The 24,161-nt window shown below is 48.6% G+C and overlaps 1 protein-coding gene across 3 annotated transcripts in view; it reads right to left on the bottom strand.

Moving 5' to 3' along the window:
* The window catches only part of CRACD (capping protein inhibiting regulator of actin dynamics), a 196,883-nt gene that overhangs the window by 82,906 nt on the left and 89,816 nt on the right, over positions 1-24,161 (bottom strand). For all 3 annotated transcript variants that reach the window (XM_058667279.1, XM_058667278.1, XM_058667277.1), the window contains exon 2: positions 3,130-3,269. The gene's annotated coding sequence lies outside the window, so the exon portion shown is untranslated. The remainder of the gene's footprint in view (positions 1-3,129; positions 3,270-24,161) is intronic.

A 24,161-nucleotide genomic window follows, 5' to 3' on the forward strand; every position in this document is an offset into this window, starting at 1 on the left:
AACACACTAAAAGCAGAGGAGAGCCTGGGCCGGGCAGGCCTTGCAGCATGGTGGGGAAGTCACGGCCTGGAAGGCTATCCAATACCAAGGAGCCTGTCCAAGCCCAAGCTTCCTGCCGTCACAGCGTGAGCCCCTGCCTCCCACGTGGGGGATGCTGATGGTTTTCCTGGCTGAGCTTAGCCTCAGCTGTTGTGGGTATTTGGGGGAGTGAACCAGGCAATGGTCGAAGACCACTATCTTCCAAGACTAGATGATTTTTTAAAAGATTTATTTAATTGGAAAGTCAGATGTACAGAGAAAAGGAGATACAGAGAGAAAGATCTTCATCCACTGGCTCATTCCCCAAGTGCCCACAATGGCTGCAGCTTCTATCAGGTCTCCCACGTGGCTGCAGGGTTTCAAGGCTTTGGGCCCATCCTCGACGGCTTTCCCAGGCCACAGGGGGAGCCAGATGGAAAGCGGGGCTCTGGGATTAGAACCAGCACCGATATGGGATCCCGCCAGTTGCAAGGTGAGGATTTGTTTAAAGCCTCATCCGTTTTTCTTTTTAACATATTGTACTACAGAAACTATATTAAGTACACTGTAAAACAATAAAATTTTTTTAGAACTTCAAATTCCTACCACTTTATATAATGTCTCAAATTATGGCAAACAAGAGCAGAGTTTTAAAGATTTCGGGGCTGGTCTTGTGGCATGGGTGATGAAGCCGCTACCACCTTCGTTGCCTGATACCCCATATGAGAGCTGCTTTGTATCTGCGGTTTCACCTCTAACCCAGCTCCGTGCTAACGCAGCAGCAGATGGCCAAGTGCTTGGGTCCCTGTCAGCCTTGTAGGGAACCGAATGAAACTCCTGGCTTCAGCCTGGCCCAGCCCCAGTGACTGCAGCCATCAGGGGAGCGAAGCAGTACAAGGAAGAGCTGAGAGGGGGAGAGGGGGAGAGGAGGAGAGGGAGAAAGAGAGAGAGAGAGAGAGAGAGAGAGAGAGAGAAAGAGCTCTGTAATTTTGACCTTCAAATAAATCGACCTTTTAAAAAATTTTAATAGGCCTTTACCTAAATATATTAAAATATTCAATCAAATTATCTGGAATAAAGTCTCTTAAATCTGATGTGCTCCCCGAAAAACTGTTTGATGGGTCCAGTATTTGGTACACTAATTGCGACACAGCTTGAGGCACTAAGAGCCCGCGTGGTGGGAGGCCCAGTTTCCGGCTAATGCACACTGGGAGGCAGCAGGTGCTGCTCAGGTTCTTGGGTCCCTCTGCCCCACGTGGGAGGCCTGCGTTGAGTTCCCAGTCCCCAGCATCAGCTTGGCTCAGACTTGGCTGTCACAGACATCTAGAGCATAAAACAGCAAAGGGAGAGAGCACTCTGTCCCTCTTCCAAAGAAATAATATTTTTCAAAGTAGGCATCTTCGCATTTAAAAAATTTTATTTCCTTCAAGAGAGTGGCTTTTATCTGAAGTGACTCCCCAAGGGGTCCACAGCCCAAGGAGAAACATGCGGTAGGTATCCCAGTCACCGTGCAAGGAAGGCCTGCTGTGTGGAACTCAATGACATCATGTATTAAGTTGCTTAATACAATGCTTGCCACGTAGTTGCTATTTTCTTTCCTTGGATCTTATCAGTAAGTCCCTTTCCTTCTCACCACTTCTAAAAAGTAGGCAAGAGATAGTTGTAGCCATAAGAACGGTATGATCCTAACTGTGGAGGAGGGGCAGGTGGAGAACACCTCCTCCCACTACCAGCACTCAGAAGACCAAGCCCCTCCAAACTCAACGTACCAGTCCCCCAAATCCCAGAGCACCAGGGCCACTGTTCCACAGACTTGTGTAATAGCAGCAAATACACCACGCCTGTTACATCTTAGGACTTTGTACTCCTCCCATTTCAAAGCTTGTGTCTAGGCATGAAAGACCTGGGGTCCAGGGAATTTAAGTGACTTGTCTAAGTTCACCACACCAGTAAATAAAAGAGCTGGGCATAAAATCAAGAATGAGAGATGGGCAGGGACAAGGAACATTGACCCTGACATGTGGTGAGATCTGCTGAGGGTACTGCAACACACTGTGGAGCAGGAAAAAAAAAAAAAAGAGAATTAAAAGAAAAGCTTATTTTGATGCAAAAGTATGGAATGCTATGCCCAACCTTTCATAACAGGCATTTCCCATGAACTGTGTGCGGAGCCCTTGAACTCTTCCCTTCCAAAACACCAGGTAATGTCACGTTGCGCAGAACTTTCTCCAAAGGCGCCTCCTGTCACAGTCCTAGGCAGCTAGTTCAGGGTCACACATTTGGAAACCATACCTCCCCCACCTATGTAATCCTTTATGCACACCTTTGGCTCAAATGATGCTCACCTATCCTCACCTGGAACCTGAGAGGGGGCGGTTATTGCGGTGTTGTGTAACCACCTCCTCTCAAGCCCCTATAAAGGCCCATAATAGGGAAGGGCTCGCTCTCTTGGTCCTGCTTCTGTCATTCTGGCCCTCTGACTCGGCCTTCCCAGCACCTGCTTGCTCTCTGACTTCCCACTGACAGACTCTGAGGACAGAAAGCCCCTGAACATGGCCCACATTTGTCTGTATTCTCACCCTCATTCACTCCTTGGTTGAGACATCAAAGCTGTAAATGCCAAGATGCTTTGTGTTTCTAATTTCTGTACTTTCAAGAGTTCCAGGAGAGGTGAGGCTAGCAGTAATGGAATGTGGGCAGAGACGTCAGGAAAAGCTGAATGTTGGCAGCTTTGTACATGTGCTCAGGTTGTTCGCTGCACATGTCTTAGGATAATTTATATTGCTGGGGAAGTTAGAACATAGGTCTGCAGCTTAACTGACAGGTTTCACCGTAATGACCATTTGTTCCTCTCACGTTTTGATTCAGACTGGATTGCTATGGTGACTTCATTTGTTAATTTCTGTTAGTATCAGGTGAATGGTTGCCTAGTACCTGCAGCTAGGAGGTAAAAAGGAGGTGTGAGTCTGAACATGCCTGTGCTCCCACACCTGTCACCGAGCTTGGACAAGCAAAATGCCTAACATCCTCCACGTGTGTGCCACGAGCTCTCCCCTGCACTCCGCAATATCTCCCGCCCGTCTTTGGTGCAAGTGACTTACCTCCGCCAACAGCGTCGAGTCCTTTTGTTGTTGGCTGACTCTTCTCCAAAGCTTTCTTCCTGTGAAAAGCAAAATCCACCTGTAGCAGTCAAGTGCATTGGGAAATGGGATGCTCTTCTGGAACAGCCTGGGAATCTTGGTTCTTGTGAACTGTTGAAAAAAAAAACACAACAAAACTTCAAGGACCTGGTGTCTTCGGTCCTCTTGTGGGAAGCCTACGCATCAACTTCTATTTCGCTGCATTCTTTGGCAGAAGTGGCATGCGCCGGTGTCAAAAGCTTTGTTTCTCCACCCACCCCAGGGCTTCCCATTGGGCTTAGCAATATTCGATTTATCACTTAACCTACATTTACTGAGGGGCCTTTGTAGTATTACTAGAAAAGGTTCCCACTTTTTGAGGGGATGACACCCATCACTGAGACTTCTGTATTGTGACATAGAGGACTCACATTTATCCACCGGGGTAGTCTAAGATTCAACGAACTGAATACATAGATTCAGTCCAGTTGAACATGAGGGCAGGTGTCACCCGGTTTTTCCTATTCGGAGGTACTGAAGGCACCTTCTTACACAAACCTAAATCACACGGTCAACCAGGCTGATGAACTTGTTATGGGCAGGACAAGCACACCCCCTTCTGCACCTGCCTAAAGTGCAGACCAGAACATGATGAGTGCATACAGAACAGGTACGGAGGAGGCACGAGTCTAGGAAGCAGCCACAGACTCCAACATGCCCTCTGCAAAACCCAAGTCAAGCAAGACAACATTCTGGGGGCAACGACAAAGGAAGAAAGCACCCTGAGTTTCAGCATGGCAGTGGAGGTCTGGCCTTGGGGAGTTCACTCACTGGTCAGGGGAGACTCTCAGTTCTAGACAAGAGAACTGTCTCCTGCCAGATTCACTACAAAAGTGGGAAAAAAGATGGTTGAAGACCTGGTAAAGGGACTAGGCAGCCAGCATCCAAGTGGTCATGATCTTAGAAACAGGCTGAGTCAGACACACTGTGCTACTTCTCCTGTTCAGGAGTCAAGCAGCAAGTGGCTATTTAGAGGCATAGGAAGTGGAGGGGACTTCGTGCCCGACTCGCAGGGTGAGGCATGACATGCAGAGCCGAGCACACCTTCCATTCCCTGCGTGTACTGACCCATCAGTGACAGAAGCCAGGCTGAGCAAGGCAGTGAGGAAGCTGCAGAGCCATACAGGGCTTGTGGCAGCTCCCAGGTGCTGGGGAATCAAAATTAGAGTGCAGGTCCCTCAAGAACTGGAACTGGAGGCCCAGGCTTCTGAGTATCTCTGGGACAAAGACCTACACACCACCAGTACCCAGGCCTACATCATCAGTCTCTCAGTTCCTCCCTGAAATAAGGTCTGCCCTATCCTATTTAAACACAACACAATTTAAGTCTTCAGAAAACAACATCCTCCATGGTATTTATGATTCTTAATGCACAATGCCTTGCATCCAACTGACAATTGCTAGGCACATCATGACACATGCTTTAAAAAAAAGGCAATAAAAACAGAGGGGGCTGCACAGTGGCTTAACATGCTAATCCTCTGCCTGCAGTGTCAGTATCCCATCCAGATGTTGGCTAGAGTCTGGCCGCCTGCTAATGCCTTGGGAAGGTCCCTGGGGCCCCTCACCCATGTGGGAGATCCAGGGGAAGCTACTGGCTCCTGGCTTTGGATCAGCTCATCTCTGTGTGATTACGGCCATTTGGGGAGTGAGCCAGTGGATGAAAATCTTCTGTTCCTCCTTCCTCTCTGCGCCATCTCTACTTCTTTCTGCAAAATCAGCCTCGCAAAAATGAACAAATCTTTTTAAAATACAGAAAGATGACCCAGAGAAGAGGTACAAGAGTCTAAAGACTGCACAAGACTCCAACAGATCTCCCAGCAGCTCACACACAGGAAAAGAATCTGAACACAACCAAGACTCCAGCTTAGTTTCTGGCATAATCATTTTCTACTCCATGTTGATGAATAAATGCTCTTTTAAGGCACACATGAAATATTTACAGAAATTAACCCCACGTTGGCCACAAAGTAGGTCTCAGGAAATATCAAATAATGAAAATGATTATGTACTTATTATTTTGACTGCTATTACAGGTTTCACATGAAATGATAAAAAACAGCTTATTTTCAAAATAAGTAAAATCTACATAGAATTAAATGCAGAGCTCTCAGGGTTTTCTATCTGATATATCTGGCAGGAATCCATCTGTAGAGCCATCAACTAAATAAAAATACAGAACATTCACATCTTTCCAGAAACTTCCCTCAGGCCTCATCTTTTTAGCCAGGTCCCCACACCCCAAAAGCAATCACTGTCTATAGAGTGCATTTTTTGTGTCATTTTTTTATGCATGCAATCTCTTCAAGATCTATCTATACTGCTCAGGATACCAATAGTTTGCCCCTTTTAATACTGAAAAACTTTGCACTACATAAAAATATCAGTTTTCTTTAAAAATGTGTATCTTCTTCTTACATTTTATTATTCTTAAATATTCTTAAATATCCTTAAATATCCTCTTAAATATTCTTAAATATCCAATGAGCACTGGATTGTTTTCATTTGGGGGGAAATTACAATAAAACAGCCATACATAATTCTTGTACAAGTGTTTTTGTGAACATGCTTTCATTTTTCTTAGGTAAATTCTGCCAAGTATTTTTCCAAGATGGCAATGTGCCATGGTATATTCCCATCAGCAAGAGCTCTAGCACACATGGTCTTATCAACATTTGCCGGCAGACTCAGTTTGGGCCAGTCTAGTGTGACCCTTGCAATGTGATACCAAAGATGACCCAATCCCTTAAAAGGGCAAAGCCAAAGAAGATATGTAAATGTGAGTCAGCACAGGGACGGATGCTCACCACATGGCTAACCATGAGGAAACACAAGGCAGAATGATCAGAGGAGAGGCTGGCTTTCCCCCTTAGGATGGGTAGTAGAAAAGCATCCAGAAAGTAACAAGTGTTGGTGAGTTGTGGAGCAACTGGAACCTTAGGGCGGGATTTGTACATTCGCGGGAATGTAACAGGGTACAGCTGCTGCAGCAAGTGGCATGGCAGTCCTCAGACTGTTACAGCCAAAATGCCACATGATCCAGCAATTCCACTGCTGGGCACAAATGCAAAAGAACTCTATGTAAACAAATCTCCACAAATCGTTACAAAAAAATGAAGAGCCAGAAAAACTGGAAAATACAGAATCCAAAAATATGAGGTTTGACTATTTCTTGTTTTTTTAAGATTTATTCACTTTTTTTTTTTTTTGAAAGAGTTGGAGAGGAAAGAGAGCTAAGGAGATCATTCATCCAGTGGTTCACTCCCCAAGTGGCCACAGTGGCCAGAGCTGGGCTGGTTTCAGGTGGGAGCCAGGAACTTTTCTGAGTCGCCCATGTGCATTCACCAGCCCAAGCACTTGGCCATCCTCTGCCGTGACCCCAGGCCATTAGCAGGGAGATCAGAGTGGAGAACTGGGAGATGAACCAACACGCATTTGGGATGGTGGCTCTGCAGTCGGAGGCTTAAGCTGATATGCCATGGCAATGGCCCTGAGGCTTGACTATTTCTATGTATGAGTCTGAAGTCTGGTTTTCCCTTTTTTTTTTTTTTTTTAAGATTTATCTATTTTATTACAAAGCCAGATATACAGAGAGGATGAGGGACAGAGAGGAAGATCTTCCATCCGATGTTTCACTCCCCAAGTGAGCCGCAACGGGCCGGTGCGTGCCAATCCGATGCCGGGAACCAGGAACCTCTTCCGGGTCTCCCACACGGGTGCAGGGTCCCAAAGCTTTGGGCCGTCCTCAACTGCTTTCCCAGGCCACAAGCAGGGAGCTGGATGGGAAGTGGAGCAGCCGGGATTAGAACCAGCGCCCATATGGGATCCCGGGGCTTTCAAGGTGAGGACTTTAGCCGCTAGGCCACGCCGCCGGGCCCTGGTTTTTCCTTTTTAAAACTTCTCACCATTTGGATAGCTGCAAAGCAATGTCAGAACTAGTGGCAGGTGCTGGCTATGCTAAACTAGCTTCCCTTGAGGGCCACTTCCTGCTAGGGAAGCAACACACTGGTTCTCCATTAAACTTTTGTGTTTGAAAGCTCAACCCTTGAAATAGTACCAGCTTGCTCCTAACACTAGAATGAATCTATCTTGGTATACTTTTCAAATATAAAGACAGAATCAGCAAGACTGGGATGGGTGTGCTTGGTACTACACAAGGGGCCTGCCTGGAATGATGAGGGAGAAGGAAACACCAGGTGATGTGTGGGGGTGTTCCTAGCAGGCATGCTCAGAGGCAATGAGGTGGAAAGTGGACTGGTTGCTGGCCACTGGCCACTGGCCACAGCTGTGGGCAGGATGCTTTGTGGCTCCTACTGCTTGGGGTGTCACCCCAACTAGTACCAGGAGTCAGTGGCCTATGTTGCAAGCTCCCAGACAGGAGTCAGAAAGCCTGGGTGTTAAAGTGTGGTAGGCAGGTGCTCTGTGCTTCTGTAAGTCATGATGCCCATGACTGGGTGCTGCAGAACAGACAGCAAACTGAGAAACCAGAGCCCAGTTCCTCGGGGGCTTCTGCCCAGGTAGTCACTGGTCTTGGCAGGTGGGGTTAGCTTTCCCTTGGGGCGACGCTCTTGAGTCAGACACAATGGGGTCACTCCACATGTTCTGGGCCCATTCCCATTAACAGCTGGCAGAAGATGCAGTGACAGTGCTGCTGGTGGCTGTTGCTGAAGGACCAGAACATGGACAAAACCATTACCCCTCCTACCACCTAAAGCCTCCAACTGGACAGAACTCCGCAGCAGGCATGTCTGCACGGCAGTATTCCTGGGTAAGAAATTACATTCAGTTGGTCTCTCTCTGTTCTGCCTTCACACACTAGTGGGTAAACAGTTTATTCACACTTACCCCAGTCTCTTACCCAAACAGAGCCTCCAGGAACGCGGAGACACCAAAGATCCAAGAGGAGTTGGAAGTCATCAATGCGCAGAAAGCACCTTGCACATGTGTTACCCCCAGCGGGGTCAGCGGTAGAAATGGACCACCAACAACCTGGATCCTGTCATTCCCTACAATTCTTCTGTACAGAAAATAGTTCTTGGCCAAGCTGCAAACTTGTTCATCTGCAGGTTTGCTGCTGGTATTAATCTGTTCAATCTCTTCTTATTTTTGCTGCTAACATCTCAGTATTAGTCTCTCCATAACATCCCCAAATCCCTTCTGATCTCACTATCCTACCCAAATGGCACTTCCGAAAGTCTCCAATGACCTCTGAATCACATATAAAAATCATTGCTAATTTAACGTCCATCTTACCACCCCACTCTTTCATTTACAGCCCCTACAAATGATGCTAACTGGACACCATGACCTGAAATTTGATCTTACTTTAGTTTATTTAATACTGTATCCTCCTGGTTGTTTTCAGTCCTCTCTATATCTTTATCTCCTCCACTGATAAAGCTTCAAAGCAAAACAAATATTCATTCATCACCAGCAATAATAAAACGGTGATTCGAAGACGAACACACCTGCCATTGGAGCCTTAGTCACTCTCTACACTGGTTAGTCCTTGAGAAACTTTTTTTCTCTTTAACTTAGTATCTCCCACACCTGAGTCCAGGGCTTGCTCATCTTGAACACCCCATTACATAGTTCACCCACTCCTGCTGCCTCTTAAGTATTCCTGCCAGATGGATTCAGTGACCTCCACCAGCATCATGTCACTCCCTTTTGACCAACCATGCAATGACTCCCGTGACTCACAGCACAAATATCTAAGTGAGCCTGGCACCCCAGGCCCGCAATGTGGCTCCACATGACCTACTCAAGCCTTTTCCTCACCCAGTCCTACTGGACCATCACAAATGGCCCAGTCTGCACAACCCAGCATCCCTGCTATCCCACAACCTTCCAGGGTGAGTCTGAACTCCAGATTTTTCTGCCTGAATGGCTTCCCAGAGCCTTCCATTTGACATCCCTGTCAACCTTGTGTCTCCTGGGAATCATTCCCCACAGGGCAGCCACACAGGCAGGATCCTTTTGGAGAGTTTGCACGCTTCAGAGCTCAGCAGAGTCTACCAGAATTCTTAACTCTGGTAAATCCAGGGAGCATGAGATAGGCAGGGTGTGGCAGCCCAGAAATGAAGAGTGTCCTGTGTTGGTGATGTTGGCAGAAGAATGTTCCTCTGTTCCAGAGGGTGCAGCAGGACAGGGAGCGAGGGACAAGAAGGGGCTTTTATTGTCCTACTGCAAAGGGAAAGTACAAATGGAACCTGAGCATCACAAGCTGAACTCGTTCTATTCTCTTCAGTACAAAGTAGCTCAGCGGATGGATACTGCTGCTGCTTGTCTGCATTACAGATGAGCTAAATGATCTGCTCCTTCATTATCAACTTCTCAAAGGCAACTGTTCACAAGCACATCTCCTGCTCCTCGGCCGGAGAGTCAACAGCGCATACTGCCCTATATTCTGAACAACCACTCTGGGATTCAGACAGGCAAGGGGCTTTGCAGAGATGCCCACCCATCCTTCTGGCTGAGAATTCTGCTCCCTGAGCTCATGCTGGGAAGCCAGGTTCCTGATTGGAGGACAAAAACTAGGTATGCTTTAGCATAGCCATTGTAGGAAACCAGTACAGATTCCTCAAAGACCTAAAAACAGACCTGTCATTGGGCCCAGCTTTCCCATTCTGGGTGCACATATACAGGAAATTAAGTCAGCCAATGAAAGAGATAGCCATGGGCCCGGCGGCGTGGCCTAGCGGCTAAAGTCCTCACCTTGAAAGCCCCGGGATCCCATATGGGCGCTGGTTCTAATCCCGGCAGCTCCACTTCCCATCCAGCTCCCTGCTGGTGGCCTGGGAAAGCAGTTGAGGACGGCCCAAAGCTTTGGGACCCTGCACCCGTGTGGGAGACCCGGAAGAGGTTCCTGGTTCCCGGCATCGGATTGGCACGCACCGGCCCGTTGCAGCTCACTTGGGGAGTGAAACATCGGATGGAAGATCTTCCTCTCTGTCTCTCCTCCTCTCTCTATATCTGACTTTGTAATAAAATGAATAAATCTTAAAAAAAAAAAGGACAAATCTTTAAAAAAAAATACCATTGTCTTACAGTCTCACTCCATAACTCTTTCAAACAAATAAGTCAGTCTTTAGGATAAAATAAAAAGCCACTGTACCAGTTATCTTTGCTGCACTCAGCTTTTCCTATTATTTCCTAAAGATGTCATATAAGCAAAACAGTTGCTCAAAGGAGTAGACATGATGATTCACTCTCAGAAAGCAAACTGCCTTCCAGTTTGTACCTCCATTAGCAATGCACTAGTTTTTTTCTATAAAATAAAAATGTAATTAACAGAAAGGTACTACAGATGTGCGACTTCCTTAGTTACACATTTGTTGTGTCCCTAAATTACAGATTTTCTTCTCTTTAAGGGGGGTTGTGGTGGGAGGGCTGCATCAGAGCTAGTTAGTGAGGCCACTGGCTGTGACATTTCATCTCATACTGCTGCTGGTTCAAGCCCCAGCTGCTCCATTTCCTATCCAGCTCCAAGCTAAGGCATCTGAGAAGCTGCAGAGGTCGGTCTGTGTGCTGGGGGCCCTCCGTCCCGGGGGAAGGCCCAGACGGAGTGCCTTGCTCCCAGCTTTGGGGGGTGCTTGTTGCTGTGGCCTTCTAGGGAGAGAACTAGTACATGGAAGATCTCTAACTCTTACAAATCAATCAATAAATCTTCAAAATATTAAGAATTTGAAAGCAAATACAGGTTCCATTTGGAAATCTGTAACAGATTTTTAAAGTACTTCATAAAAGTAAAGTATGGCAGTCAAATCGGGGGAAAAGGCTAGTTTAAACTCTTCAATGCACTTGACATAGAAGAACTGTACATATTGATGGAGTAGCACATTGGTTGATTTGTAACTTGTGTTGTTTTTGTTGCCATGATGTATTTATGTTAGAGAGGGGGGAAGACAGAGACAGAGTTCCTGCACCTGCTGGTTCAATCACTGGATGACAACGACAGGTGCGGGCCAGGCCGGAGCCAGCAGCTGGGAACTCCTTCTGGATCTGCTGTGTGGGTTCACGCTTTCCAAGGTGAACGAGCAGTGAGCTGGAACAGAAGCAGAGCAGCTGGGGCTGAAAGCATCATCCGCAAGGGACGCTGGCATCACAGGCAGTGGCTTAACGCACTATGCCACCAGGCAGGGCCCCATTTGTAGCTTTTTGCCTGACACAATATTTGTACTCGTTCATGGGGTATAGTATTATGATTGCATATATACAATGTATAATGACCAAATTAGAGCAAGGGGCACTTCCATCTCCTCAAACCTTTAACCATTTCTCCATGCTGGGAACCTGAGCTCTTCTTTATCCTCCGTGAAACGTGTGGCTGCTGAGTTAGCAAACACTTAGAGTGACTTCTTTCTCTCCGTGCTTTGGAGGCCACTCCAGATTGGCTCATTGACTCACCTCCTTTGGGACTGCTAACAAGCAAGCAGCAATCTAACACTGCACAGAGCAATTGAGCTGAGTGGGCCATGTAAATGAACTATCTTCACAACACCTGTGTCACTGGAGGAAAAATGTTGTTTATTGATAGCTATAGTTTTAAAATTGCATCCCTGTCAGAGGTGGGCCTTTCCCTTGCCCTGGCACTTGCTGTGGGCACAGCCTCATCTTCCTCATCTCCCTGGCACAGGAGTGTTCAGGAGGTCTCTCAGCTGCCACCAGAGGCAGCGTGGTGACATGGGGGTAAAGATCAGAGGACTGGCAACTCACGGCCCACGACCTGGTGTGTGACTGGCAGTGAGCCATGCCCTTCATGAACAGATAACCTATACTGCCACTAGGCTCCCGTGCTGGGCCCAGCGTGGCAGCGGAGCTGGGTATCTGCAGTAGGGACTGTCCGGCTTTAACAGCAGTTAGCCTCTGGCCTTTACAGAAAAATGTTGCCAGTCCCTGCTTCTCAGCCGTGGGCACCCTACCAAAGCCTACAGGGCCCACAGGGATTAAGAGTTTTAAAGACTTATTCATTTATATTGGAAATTCAGATTTACAGAGAGAAGGAAAGACAGAAAGATCTTCCATCTGCTGATTCACTCCTCAAGTGGCCGCAACAGCCAGAGCTGAGCCAATCCAAAGCCAGGAACCAGGAGCTTCTTCTGGGTCTGCCATGTGGGTGCAGAGTCCCAAGGCTTTGGGCCACTAGCCACTACTTTCCCAGGCCACAAATAGGGAGCTGAAGAAGTGGAGCAGCTGGGATACGAACTAGCACCCATATGGGATCCTGACACGTGTAAGCCAAGGATTTTGTCAACTGAACCATCACACCAGGGCTGGTTCTCTCTCTCTTCTTCTACCTTTCTTTTTCTTTCTTTCTTTCCTTATTTCATTCCTTCCTCCTTTCTTTTCTTTCTTCCTTTCTTTTTTAAAGATTTATTCATTTTTATTGCAAACTCAGAAACACAGAAGAGGAGGAGGAGAGAGAGGAAGATTCTCCATCCAATGATCCACTTTCCAAGTGACTGCAATGGTCAAAACTGAGCCAATCCAAAGCCAGGAGCCTGGAACCTTCTCCGGGTCTCCCATGCAGATGCAGGCTCCCAAGGCTTTGCGCCATCCTTGCCTGCTTGCGCAGGCCACAAGCAGGGAGCCAGGATTAGAACCTGCGCCCATATGGGATCCCTGCATGTTCAAGGTGACAACTCCAGCCACTAGGCTACTGTGGTGGGCCCAGTGCTATCTATTTCTAAATGGCAAACTCCTACTAGTTGTCAAAATCCTCTACATAGTCTTTAATTCCCCATTTTTTTTTTGGTCCCGTGTCATAAAAGAGCAGTACACTGGCCAGGCTTCAGCAAGCGCATGCTAATTGGCAAGTGAAATCATAAGTAAGTTCTTAGTGAATCAACTGTCTGAATTAGTTTTGACCAACTTCTTGTTTCTTCCAAAGGACATAACAAAAAATATATTTTTAAATGGTCATAAGATGCAAATGACCTAATTTCAGAAATCCAAGCTTATAGATAAAATTTACCTGCCTCTGCCCCCAAATCATGCTTTGCACCAAAGTGGCCCCGCAGTCTGATTAGGCTGCGGTTAGTACCCGCTGCAGAAAGGTGCCAAACACAACGCAGGCAAGGACAGCTTACCAAGGAAGAGATTTTATTTGCCAGAAAAAGGCAGTGTCTGGTGGGCGCATGAGGCGCTCAGTACTGAGGACCCAATGACGCCCACCTGTGTGGTTCTTTTCTGTTTTTCTCCATCTTCAAATGCCAGAGTAAAATGGGTTTTTCTTCTTTCTGGTTCCTCCTAATTTTACACATTTCCTAAACATGCAAATGTATGCAACAGTAAAATGCTATTTTAACTCTCTGACGGAATCACTTCCATTAAGCGATCCTCCAATAAAAACAAACATCTCATGTGAGTTTAATTCTCCAAGGACCGAACACTGGTGATTGTCATGACAAGGATAACGCTCACTTCTTACTCAATTCTTCTCTTAAATGACCTAATTTTATCTACTAGATGCCTTAGTTAGCATGAGCTTTCTAGTAAGAACACCCACATAAAGCCTTTGTCTGAAGTGCTCTTATGTGCTCTCTCTCTCTCTCGTTCTCTCTTTCTTGTGTACCAGGCAAGAGTTTTAAGACAAAAGGAAGGAGGTTATACGCCCAGGGTGTTCCGGTTGACCTGAGGAGGTTCCAACGGCAGGAACACAGGGAAAGGGGTCCTGAGGACACAGCTGGGCAGGCAGGCGGAGCGGGACAGACCGAGAGGGCACAGCTGGGCAGGCAGGCGGAGCGGGACAGACCGAGAGGGCACAGCTGGGCAGGCAGGCGGCGCGGGACAGACCGAGAGGGCACAGCTGGGCAGGCAGGCGGAGCGGGACAGACCGAGAGGGCACAGCTGGGCAGGCAGGCGGAGCGGGACAGACCGAGAGGGCACAGCTGGGCAGGCAGGCGGAGCGGGACAGACCGAGAGGGCACAGCTGGGCAGGCAGGCGGAGCGGGACAGACCTAGAGCATATCAGGCAACAGGTGCACAGTCGCAGCATTTGCACAGTACCTGGAAAAGGCAGACAGGCTCATCCTCATCTGACTGACTCAGAGATGGAGGTTTGGGGCAGGCATTTGGCCCAGCAGCTAAGACACTAGTGTCCCATAACACAGCGCATGGGTTCAAAGCCCGGCTCTGCTGCTCCCTCCGGGCACCTACTAACACAGTCCCCAGGAAAGCAGCAGTGAAGGCTGAAGGGGCAGCATTCCTGCCATCCCCATGGGAGACCTGCTTTTGGCCGCTGCCAGGGGCTGCTGCAGGCACTTGGGGAGTGAGTCAGAGAACAGCAGCACAGCCACTATTGCTCCCTCTCAAACATACAGTGTTTTCTCATAGTAGAATTAGTCAGAAAAGAAATGGAGGTTTTCAAGGTTCAAGCAGTTCAAGAGAGGTCAAGGGTGGCTGCCAAAGCCACATGCAGTGTCGTCTCCACTTCAGGGGTGCCACGAAGGGCCTGCCATGGCACAACTTGGTAAGCTGCTCGCTTCAAACAGCAGATAAACAGTGAGAAATCTCTCACAGCTCAAAAAATAGGGTATTTGGTTATCAAAATATGGGATTGATTTGGTTACAGTTTTATGACTGCTTTTATTAAATCATACACTGCTTTTAATAAAAGACAAATTCCAATGACAAGCTTACTGTTAATATTTTAATTAAAAAAAGATTTCACTTGTTTGAAAGGCAGAGTTACCAAAAGAGAATCTTCCCTCTGCTGCTTCACTCCCAGAATAGCCACAATCGGAGCCAGCCAGGCCAAAGGGATGAGGCTGGACCTCTACCCAGGTTTCTAACAGGGGCAAAAGCACTTGGGCCATATTCTGCTATTTTCCCAGGAACATTAGCTGGAGGCTGGGTTGGAAGCGGAGGAGCTGGGATTCAACCTGTTCATATGGGATGCCAGCAACACAGGTGGCGGCCTTAGCTGCTCTACTACAATGTGTCTCCTTATCATGGTTTTAAAGTCAAAGAGAAGACCCTGGGTGCCTATAGCACCACATGGCAGGCTGCAGGTGGATGGCAGAGGTTACTGCTGTTCACACTGGTGACTCCAGCATTTGCAAGCGCAATTAGAAAATCATTCAACATAGTTTTATTGGAGAATGTCTCCTTGCAAGGAACAGGCCAAAACAGATAAGCAGAGTCCATAAGTCTCCCCTTGGGTACTGGGTGTGTTCCCAGAGTCCTAGCGAATACCTCTGACTGAACGGTACTGAGCTCTACCCAAGCTATGCTTTCTCCTATACCCACACACCCCTGTGAGAAAGGTCATTATCTAAACTTGGCACAGTAAGCCACTAACAACAAGAACAAGCAATAAACAGAACATCTGCAACACTAAACTGGAACAAGTTGTCAGTGTTGCTTCTCCTGTACTTCAGGGCCACTGTCAAGGGGTCCTCGAAAGTAACCACTGGACTACAGTGACAGGCAATCTGAGAACCGAGACAGCTGTGCACTGGCTGAGAGGCGGTGGACACAGCACGGATCGGCTGGGCAGAGGGGTGATTCACACCCCGGGACAGTCTAGTGTGAGATTCCAGCATGCTACAGGCAGCAATACACAATCCAAAATTTATGAGTTAATTCTTTCTTAGATTTCCCATTTAACATTTTTGAATTGTGGCAGACGGTGGGTTATTGACCCCACACGAAGTGCAGCCTCTGATAAGGAGGAAGTACTGTGTGGCAGCCAGCGCTGGAGTCCCCTCCACCCATGGACACAAGCAGTAACTTCTGTTTATGACAACATCGTAACAGGACTCCTATGGAGGAGTGAGACGCAGTGCCAACACCACAGGGGAGTAACTGCCAGCACGTACTGTGCCATCTGGAACTACCTGTATCTGCACTGTGAAGCTGGGAAAGGTGCCACAGAGCGGCGAGTCAGAGTCAGTTGTACGAGCTAGGGAGGAGAGAGTAGGAGAGGGAGGGGAGCCAGAGCACAGCCCAGGTCTGCCTGAGGGTCTCTCCAGAGCTCTCCTGAAGGGGCAGCACTGTGGCACAGCCAGTTAACCCATTCCTGCAACACCAGCATTCCAATACCCGAGCTCTCCTCTGCCCTCACTGCTCCGCTTCAGTCCAGCTCCCTGCTGATGTGCCTGGAAAAGCAGGAGATGATCCCTGGGGTTCCTGCCACCACAGGGAGACGTGCATGGAGTCCTGGGCCCCTGGCTGCAGCTTGCCCCACTCTGGTCACGGAGTCCTGGGCCCCTGGCTGCAGCCTGCCCCACTCTAGCCACGGAGTCCTGGGCCCCTGGCTGCAGCCTGCCCCACTCTGGCCACGGAGTCCTGGGCCCCTGGCTGCAGCCTGCCCCACTCTGGCCACGGAGTCCTGGGCCCCTGGCTGCAGCCTGCCCCACTCTGGTCACGGAGTCCTGGGCCCCTGGCTGCAGCCTGCCCCACTCTGGTCACGGAGTCCTGGGCCCCTGGCTGCAGCCTGCCCCACTCTGGTCATGGAGTTCTGGGCCCCCGGCTGCAGCCTGCCCCACTCTGGTCACGGGGTCAGGTAGCGAGTGAACCAGCAGATGAGAGATCCCCTTCCTTCTCTCTTCTGTCACTCTGCATTTCAAATAAATACAATCAACCGTTTAAAAGATCTGTTCTAAAGTATTCTCTACCAGTCACCAGTGGAGAGAGAGGTGAGCGTGGATCCTCCCCAAGCTGGCTGAGAGCAGGGCCAGTGCAGGCACTGCCCCTTGATGGATGATGTTGCTGGCTGTCATGTGAGCTACTACAGTGCCTCTGTGCATGCTGATGGATCACAGCCCAACGACAGCGAGCCCAGCGGTGAGACATCATTTCCCCTAAGATGAACACCAACCAAGTGGACAATTTGTGGGCTTTAAAAAGAAATGCATCATTTTCTACAAATACTCACAAAATAGCTGCCAATGGAGCTGGAAGAGAGAGACAGAGAGACACAGAGAGACACACACACACAGAGAGAGAGAGAGAGAGAGAGAGAGAGAGAGAGAGAGAGAGAGAGAAAGGAGTACCTAGCAAAAAGTCAGCATTCAGGACACGCACACTGTAAGCTGCACCTCTGCTTCCTACTACTCAGCCCTTTTCCAACTCGCTCAGATGTCACTGGAATGCGCCCACTGGTTCTACGTGGTCAGCAGGACTTGGGGAAGAATTCCTTATCCCAACTCCATGGCAGTGGCCTCCCTCTGTGACTTGCCCTGATCAACAGCAGGTGAGAAAACATGACATGCTCCACATGGGGCAGACAGCGCATGCTTTATTTTTTGCTGGCTCTCTCTCTGCTATGAGCCCAGCATGATCCAAATGCAGGCTGTCCCTTCATGAAGCCTGGATCCTGGAATGAGAAGACACCGCGAGCAGGGACAGACCTCCAACCCATCTGCTAGACACACCCAACATGAGCAAGGCATAATCCTGTATTCACCTCACTCCCAACATCGAGGGCTGCATTTCAGCATCTTAGCCACACCAGGAAAAGTGTCCTCTCATCCCGCAGTGGTCCTAGGCTGGCAGCAGGCTGGCAGCAGGCTGGCCACGGTGCTACAAGTCTTCAAGGGGAGAATCAGGCAAGCAAATGAGTATGTGCCATCCTGTCAGCTTAAGTACCAGCAAGAAGAGGGCCAGAAGGCTGTGAGAGGCGAGCTTAGCTGTGGTCCTCAGGAGAACCCATCGCAGCAGGGACCCTTCTCAGGACTGCCCCCAGCTCTCCACAACTCGGAGACCAGAAGAACACAAGACAGGCTTGAAGAGCAGAGAGCTGGGTGGGTCTGGATTTCATTCTGAGCAGACACTGTCAAGGCTTTCAACAAGCAAGCAGCACGCTCTGATTTGCTTGAGATGCTGTTAGAGTGGGAAGTGCAGAGTGCAACACAGGGGTCACAGCACACGCTATCAGTGAGGCCTGAGGCAGCAGCGACAGGCAGCATAGGTTACAGGATGGCTGACAGCCATGGGCGTGGGGGGCCAGGCACGGGGAATCAGAGCTACAGGGCTGTGATTTGGAGGAGCAGTGGCAAGTTGGTGGGGGTGGGAGAAGGAGGTGAAGGTGCGTGTATCCATTGGAGACCAGAGAAGGAACACATTTGACAGAGTCAGGGATCCTACTTCAAGCACAAGCCAATTTCACATGTTTGCAAGATAACCAACTAGGGTTGGTGTGGTGGCTCAACCAGCTAATCTCCCTTCAAGCACCGGCATCCCATATGAGCACGGGTTCATGTCTTGGCTGCTCTACTTCCCATCCAGCTCCCTGTGTATGATGCAAAAGAGGAGTGGATGATGGCCTTGGGACCCTGTGCCTACATAGAGGAGACCCAAAGAAGTTTCCAGCTAGCTCGGATAGGTTCAGTTCCAGTCATTGTGGCCAACTGGGGAGTGAACCAGCAGATGAAAGATCTTTCTCTGTCTCTCCTTCTCTCCATAGATCTAATCTGTCTTTTCAATAAAAATAAGCATTTAAAAATATTTAAATTATAAATAATTTAAAAATATTTTAGAAACTTAAAAATATATATATTCAACCAGAAAGTCACATAGGCAACAGGAGGGCAAGGGATGGAATCTGGGGGAGAGGCGTGAGCTGGCAGCAAGCTGGGGAGAGGTCACCCCCAGGGCGGGGTGCAGTGTCCTCCCTGCAGCATGGTGAGTAAGCGCAGGGAGCAGGGGTCTGGAAGCAGGGAGACCCTGCATGGTACAGAGCTGGATGCCAGCTTCCAGTGGCTCTGTCGGCCCCACAGGTTCACTGATCACCAGGAGGAGGCCTGGCTGTCACCACCTCGGGCAAGTACACAGGGCCAGGATCACCAGCAATGGCGCCAGCAGCACCACCGGCCAGCAGGGGGCTGCCAGAGCTCAGAGCGCACCAGGAACAGCCGTCACTCCCACAGTGACCATCACCATGGGAGAGGGCTTTACAGGACAGCTGTCTCGTCAGCCCACAAAGCGGTCCAGCCAAAGATCGAGACCACAGAGGGGTGGCCGCGTGCGAAGCAGAGCGGGAAGCAGCAACGGCCTCCTCTGGCTGAGCAGGCTGGGCTTCGGACAGCCAGTGGGGCACATGTCTGCAGACACAGCAACAATGTCACATTGCAGCACAGACACACAGGGACACGTCCTCCTCTGTGGAAAATGCACACCCAAGTGTCCTGGTGGCAACTTAGCCTCAAATGGCTCAAAGAGAAAAGATTATTTCTACTATACTTGCAATTTTTCTGCAATTCTGAGATTGTTTTTCCCCATGTTAAAAAATTTCTTAATGATTTTATATTTACCAAGTGAAAAAAAGGCGGGGGGGCGGCAAGGCTGGTGCTGTAACATACAAGTTAAGCTGCCACCTGCAGTGTTCACATCCCTCAGGGATGCTGGTGAGTTCTGACTACTCCACTTCCAACCCACTTCCCTGCTAAGGTGCTTGGGAAAGCAGAAGATGGCCTAAGTGCTTGGGTCCCTGTACCCAGATGGAGCTCCAGGCTCCTGGCTTCAGCCTGGTGCAGTCCTGGCTGCTGTGACCATTTTGGGAGTGAATCAAAGATCTTTCCGTTTGTCTCTCCTCTCTCTAACACTAGCTGTCAAATAACTAAATAAATATTATTAAAAATTATGACAAGCTCAAAGAATTACCATATACCCCATATCCAGTTTTCCCCATTGTTAACATATACATTTGTTGCAATCTATAAATTGTAAGGATTACAAAAATTCACCTATGAGCAGGCTGGTAAACAGTGGAAGTCTCACCAGAAGTCAGACTCATGGGGACCTGAAATCACGGAAACCCTCCTGCAGAGATGCGTGGGGCAGCGTGGGGATGCTGGACTGTAAGAGCCCTTTTAGACAGCTGCTTGGGATCACACACAGGCACAGACGTGTGCACACACACCTACACCTTGCCTGAGCAGTTGCGGGCCTAGGGAATCTGTTCATGAGCACCCACGCAGTGACAGCAGCACCGTCCATAAGAATCGGGTATTGGAAATCACTTAACCATTCCCCAGTACTAAGCAGACCAGCAAAGGGTTTGTGTTCACGCAGTGGAAGGCCACTCACCTATGAAAATGAAGGGAACGGTTACAGCTTCTTGCAGGGGTGAGACACATGTGGTCCTGAATAGACGGCCTTGTGGATAAAGTGCAAACACAGACAACACGAGGCTGTGCTGTCGAGGGGGTAAAGGTTAAAGGACATGAGGTACCAGGTGGCATGGCTGCAACAGAGAGGAGGCCTGAGGCGGGGGCGTTTCTGGAAGCTGGCAACCCTCTCTTCTCATCTGAGTAGTGGTGGTCCCATTTTAGTTTCCTCAGGCATTATTCCATTTTTCTTCCATTTTAGGTGGAAACTTATTTGCAAATAAACAACTGTAGGTTACTTCAGAAGAGTTAAGGAAAGCACTGTCCCAGAGGAACCAGCTATTTTCTATCTGAAAGTTCTTTTGACCTCCAATTGAATTCAGACCTGAGACCTGTCTCTCCCTCTGGAGAGAGCTGAGCCGTGTCTAGCCCTTGGCACAATGCAGCAACAGGCTGCACCTTCTGTTTAACCCTCATCAGGCTCAGGACAGCCAGAAGAGCGCCTAGGTCAGGCACAGCATCTACAGGAGAGCTGATGGCAGCAACTCTGGGGAAGGTTGTTGAGGTTCTCTCTGTTCCACTCCTGCCAAGCCAGAAAGTAAAACCTTAGACACATCTCTTAAAATCTAAGCATAGGGGACAGTGCTGTGGCACAGTAGGTGAAGTCGCTACTTTTGGCAACACCTGTGTCCCATTATCAACCCGTCAGTTCAAGTGCCAGCTGCTCCACTGCCAATCCAGCTTCTTGTTAATGCTCCTGAAAGTCAGAAAAGAGCCCAGGTGCTCGGTGCCCTGTCACTCACAGGGAGACCAGGATGAAGTCTGTGGGCGCTGGCTTCAGCGGGCCCAGTCCCGGCTGTTGCAGCCATCTGGAAAAAACCCAGAAGACGGATGATTCTCCAACACACTGCCTTTCAAATATATAAATCTTGATTAAATTTTTTTTTTTACAATGGAAGAGGATTTTAAACTTAACAGCCTGATCAATTCAGCAAGAGACAGGAACCAAAATGGAAAAAAAAAATCTGAAATCCTAATAAATAGAAAACATGAACGATAGAAGGACACAAAGGAAACAGAAAATTCTGCTGAGCATCATCATCCAACAGAGGACGCCACCCCACCCGGAGGTGCAGTGAGCCACCATGCCACCAGCGCTCAGATGGCATGCCAGCTTCCTGGGGCTGCTAGAACAGAACCAGCATGGCCTGAGCAGCTCACACAGCAGAAGCTCACGCTCCCACAGCTGTGGAGGCTGCACAGCCAAGGCCAAGCTGCTTGCGGGTGTTCAACCAGCCTTTCCCCTAGGTGTACCCATGCCTTATATCTCGTCTTTCCCAAAGGCTGCCAAGCATGCTGGGTTGGGGTCTTACCCTAGACCCTCATTTCACCGAGTCCCATCTGCCAGCACAGTCACACTGTCAGGGGAGTGGGAAGGGTGCAGCCGAGTGCCTGATAGATGCCTGCAATAGACACGCGGTGACGAGGTTTGATGCAGATGTGGAGAGGGCGTGACCCTCATGCACTGCTCGGAGGGCTGTGAGATGGGGCAACAACTCAGGCAAGCAGTGTGCAGCAGCTTCTCCAGAGATGAAGCTCTGAGCTGGGGTCTGAACTGTAATTTCACTCTCATGCTCATGCTTAAAAGATGAGAAAATGTGTGCATAAAACACTTACACAAGAATATGTTACAACATAGATCCTGGAAACATGCAAAGTGAAAGAGATTAGTCCCAAAAGGTCACATCTTGGGCCTGGCCCAGTGGCATAGTTAGCTAAGCTTCCACCTGTGGAGTAGGCATCTGATATGGGTGCCGGTTCAATCCAGCTCCCTCCTTGTGTCCGGGAGAGCAGCAGAGGATGCTGCTTTCACAAGTCTTTGGGCCCTTGCACGCATGTGGCAGACCTGGAAGAGGTTCCTGGCTCTGATCAGCTTAGCTCTGGCCCTGGCAGCCATTCAGGGAGTGAGCCAGCAAATGGAAGATTTCTCACTGACTCTCCAACCCTCCAAAAAACTTTACTCTGCCTTTCAAATAAATAAATAAAATACAACTTTTTTAAATGGTCAGATATTACATGACCCCATTTACACAGCACCCTTTTCAAGTGTGACAGAAATCCGTAGGCAATTTTTGAAAGGAACAAGTTTATCATTGCCAAAATCTATGTAACTAAATTGAATTCCCACAGTAAACGATCAGAACTCTCAGTTCAAGTTCAAAACAATTCTTACATATTAATATGACAAAACACATTGTAAATAAATTTTGGCAGCAAAGAAGTAGATAAAAATATACATAAATAGATTTGTGTGAGAAAAATAGCAATATTACTACTAGATTAAAAAAATTATGCCTGTGATGAAAAATTAAAGTTGAGCACATTTTAAATGTAAGCAACTCCAAATAAAAAGTATAAGCACAGCCTGATACAGCAGCAGTGTTCCATGGAGTATTCATTTGAAAGCTGCTGAAACAGAGAAATCTCTGGTGTATACATCCAAGAGAAAATGCAAAAAGTTTATTTGGAGCATTCGGATTAAAAATGAGGTTAAACAGAAAAATGGATGAGGTAAAAATTTTAAAAGCAAAACTGGAAATAACACAATTTTCAAGAAAAATGTACATTTCTAAATTTTCTAAAAGGAAAACATTGAAAATCAGTGAAGGGAATAGAAAGAGGGAGGCAGGGTTTACAGAGAGACCTGCCACTGAGTGGTTTGCTCCCCAAATGTCTACAATGGCCAGGGTTGAGCCAGGCTGAAGCCAGGAGCCAGGAGCTTTATCCAGGTCTCCTACATGGGTGCAGGGGCCCAAGCACATGCACCACCCTCACTTGCTTTCCCAGGCACATCAGACAGGATCTAGATTGTAAGTGTAGCATCCAGGACACGACCCAGTGCCCTTATAGGATGCCAGCATTGCAGTCTGTGGCTTAAACCGTTGCAAAACAATACCGGTCCTTATTACAAATTCTTGGAACACAGAGCTACCTAATCTCTAAATCCCCAGCTCTCACCTCCATCACCGCCCTCCAGGATTTCCACAACTTTCCAACTGGTTCCCCAGCCCCAGCCTTGCCTCCTTCCTTCCTACACAATCAGTAATGTTTTTCCCTAAAACCGTGTGGGACATGTGCTTGGTCCAACGGCCAAGTCCCACATGACAGTACCACGGTTTGAGTCCCACTCCTGGTCACAGCCTTCCATTAAGAGGCAGCAGATAATATCACAGGTACTTGGGTCCCTGCCACCCATGTGAAGAACTGGAGATTAAAGTCTTAGCTCTTGGCTTTGGTCTGGCCCAGTCTTGACTGTTGCAGGCATTTGTCTCTCTTTCTCAAATAAACAAACAAAATCAAAAAGAATCATTTTTTAAAGATTTACTAATTTTTATTCGAAAGGCAAATTTTACAGAGCTTACTCCCTAGATGGCCACAAGGGTCAGAGCTAAGCAGATCTGAAGCCAGGAGCCAGGGGCTTCTTCCAGGTCTCCCACATGGGTTCAGGGTCCCAAGGCCTTGGACCACCTCCACTACCTTCCCAGGCCATAGCAAAGAGCTGGATGGGAATGAAGTAGCCGGGGCATATGGGATGCCAGCTTGCTGTGTCATGGTGCCGCCACCATCCCACCTCACCCCTGCCCCAAACCTTGTAAGGTTCATTCATCATGCTTCTGCACATGTTCTAGCAAGCTCTGAAAGTTCTGGTCCCTGGAAGCCCTCTAGCCACTCCACTGCTCCCTCCGGCAGCGACGGCTCTCGGCCTACTTGGACACGTGTCCTTGGCTCAGGAGCTCCACGTTCTGTGTCACCTGCAGGCCTTCACACGAGCTCTCCCACCCTCATGGCTCTTCTGCATGGACACTTCTGCCTCCATGTCAGCTTTGAGGTTACCTCCTCAGGGAATCAT

The sequence above is a fragment of the Ochotona princeps genome, chromosome 7 (genome assembly GCF_030435755.1).
Source record: "Ochotona princeps isolate mOchPri1 chromosome 7, mOchPri1.hap1, whole genome shotgun sequence".
Classification (NCBI taxonomy): Eukaryota; Metazoa; Chordata; class Mammalia; order Lagomorpha; family Ochotonidae; genus Ochotona; species Ochotona princeps.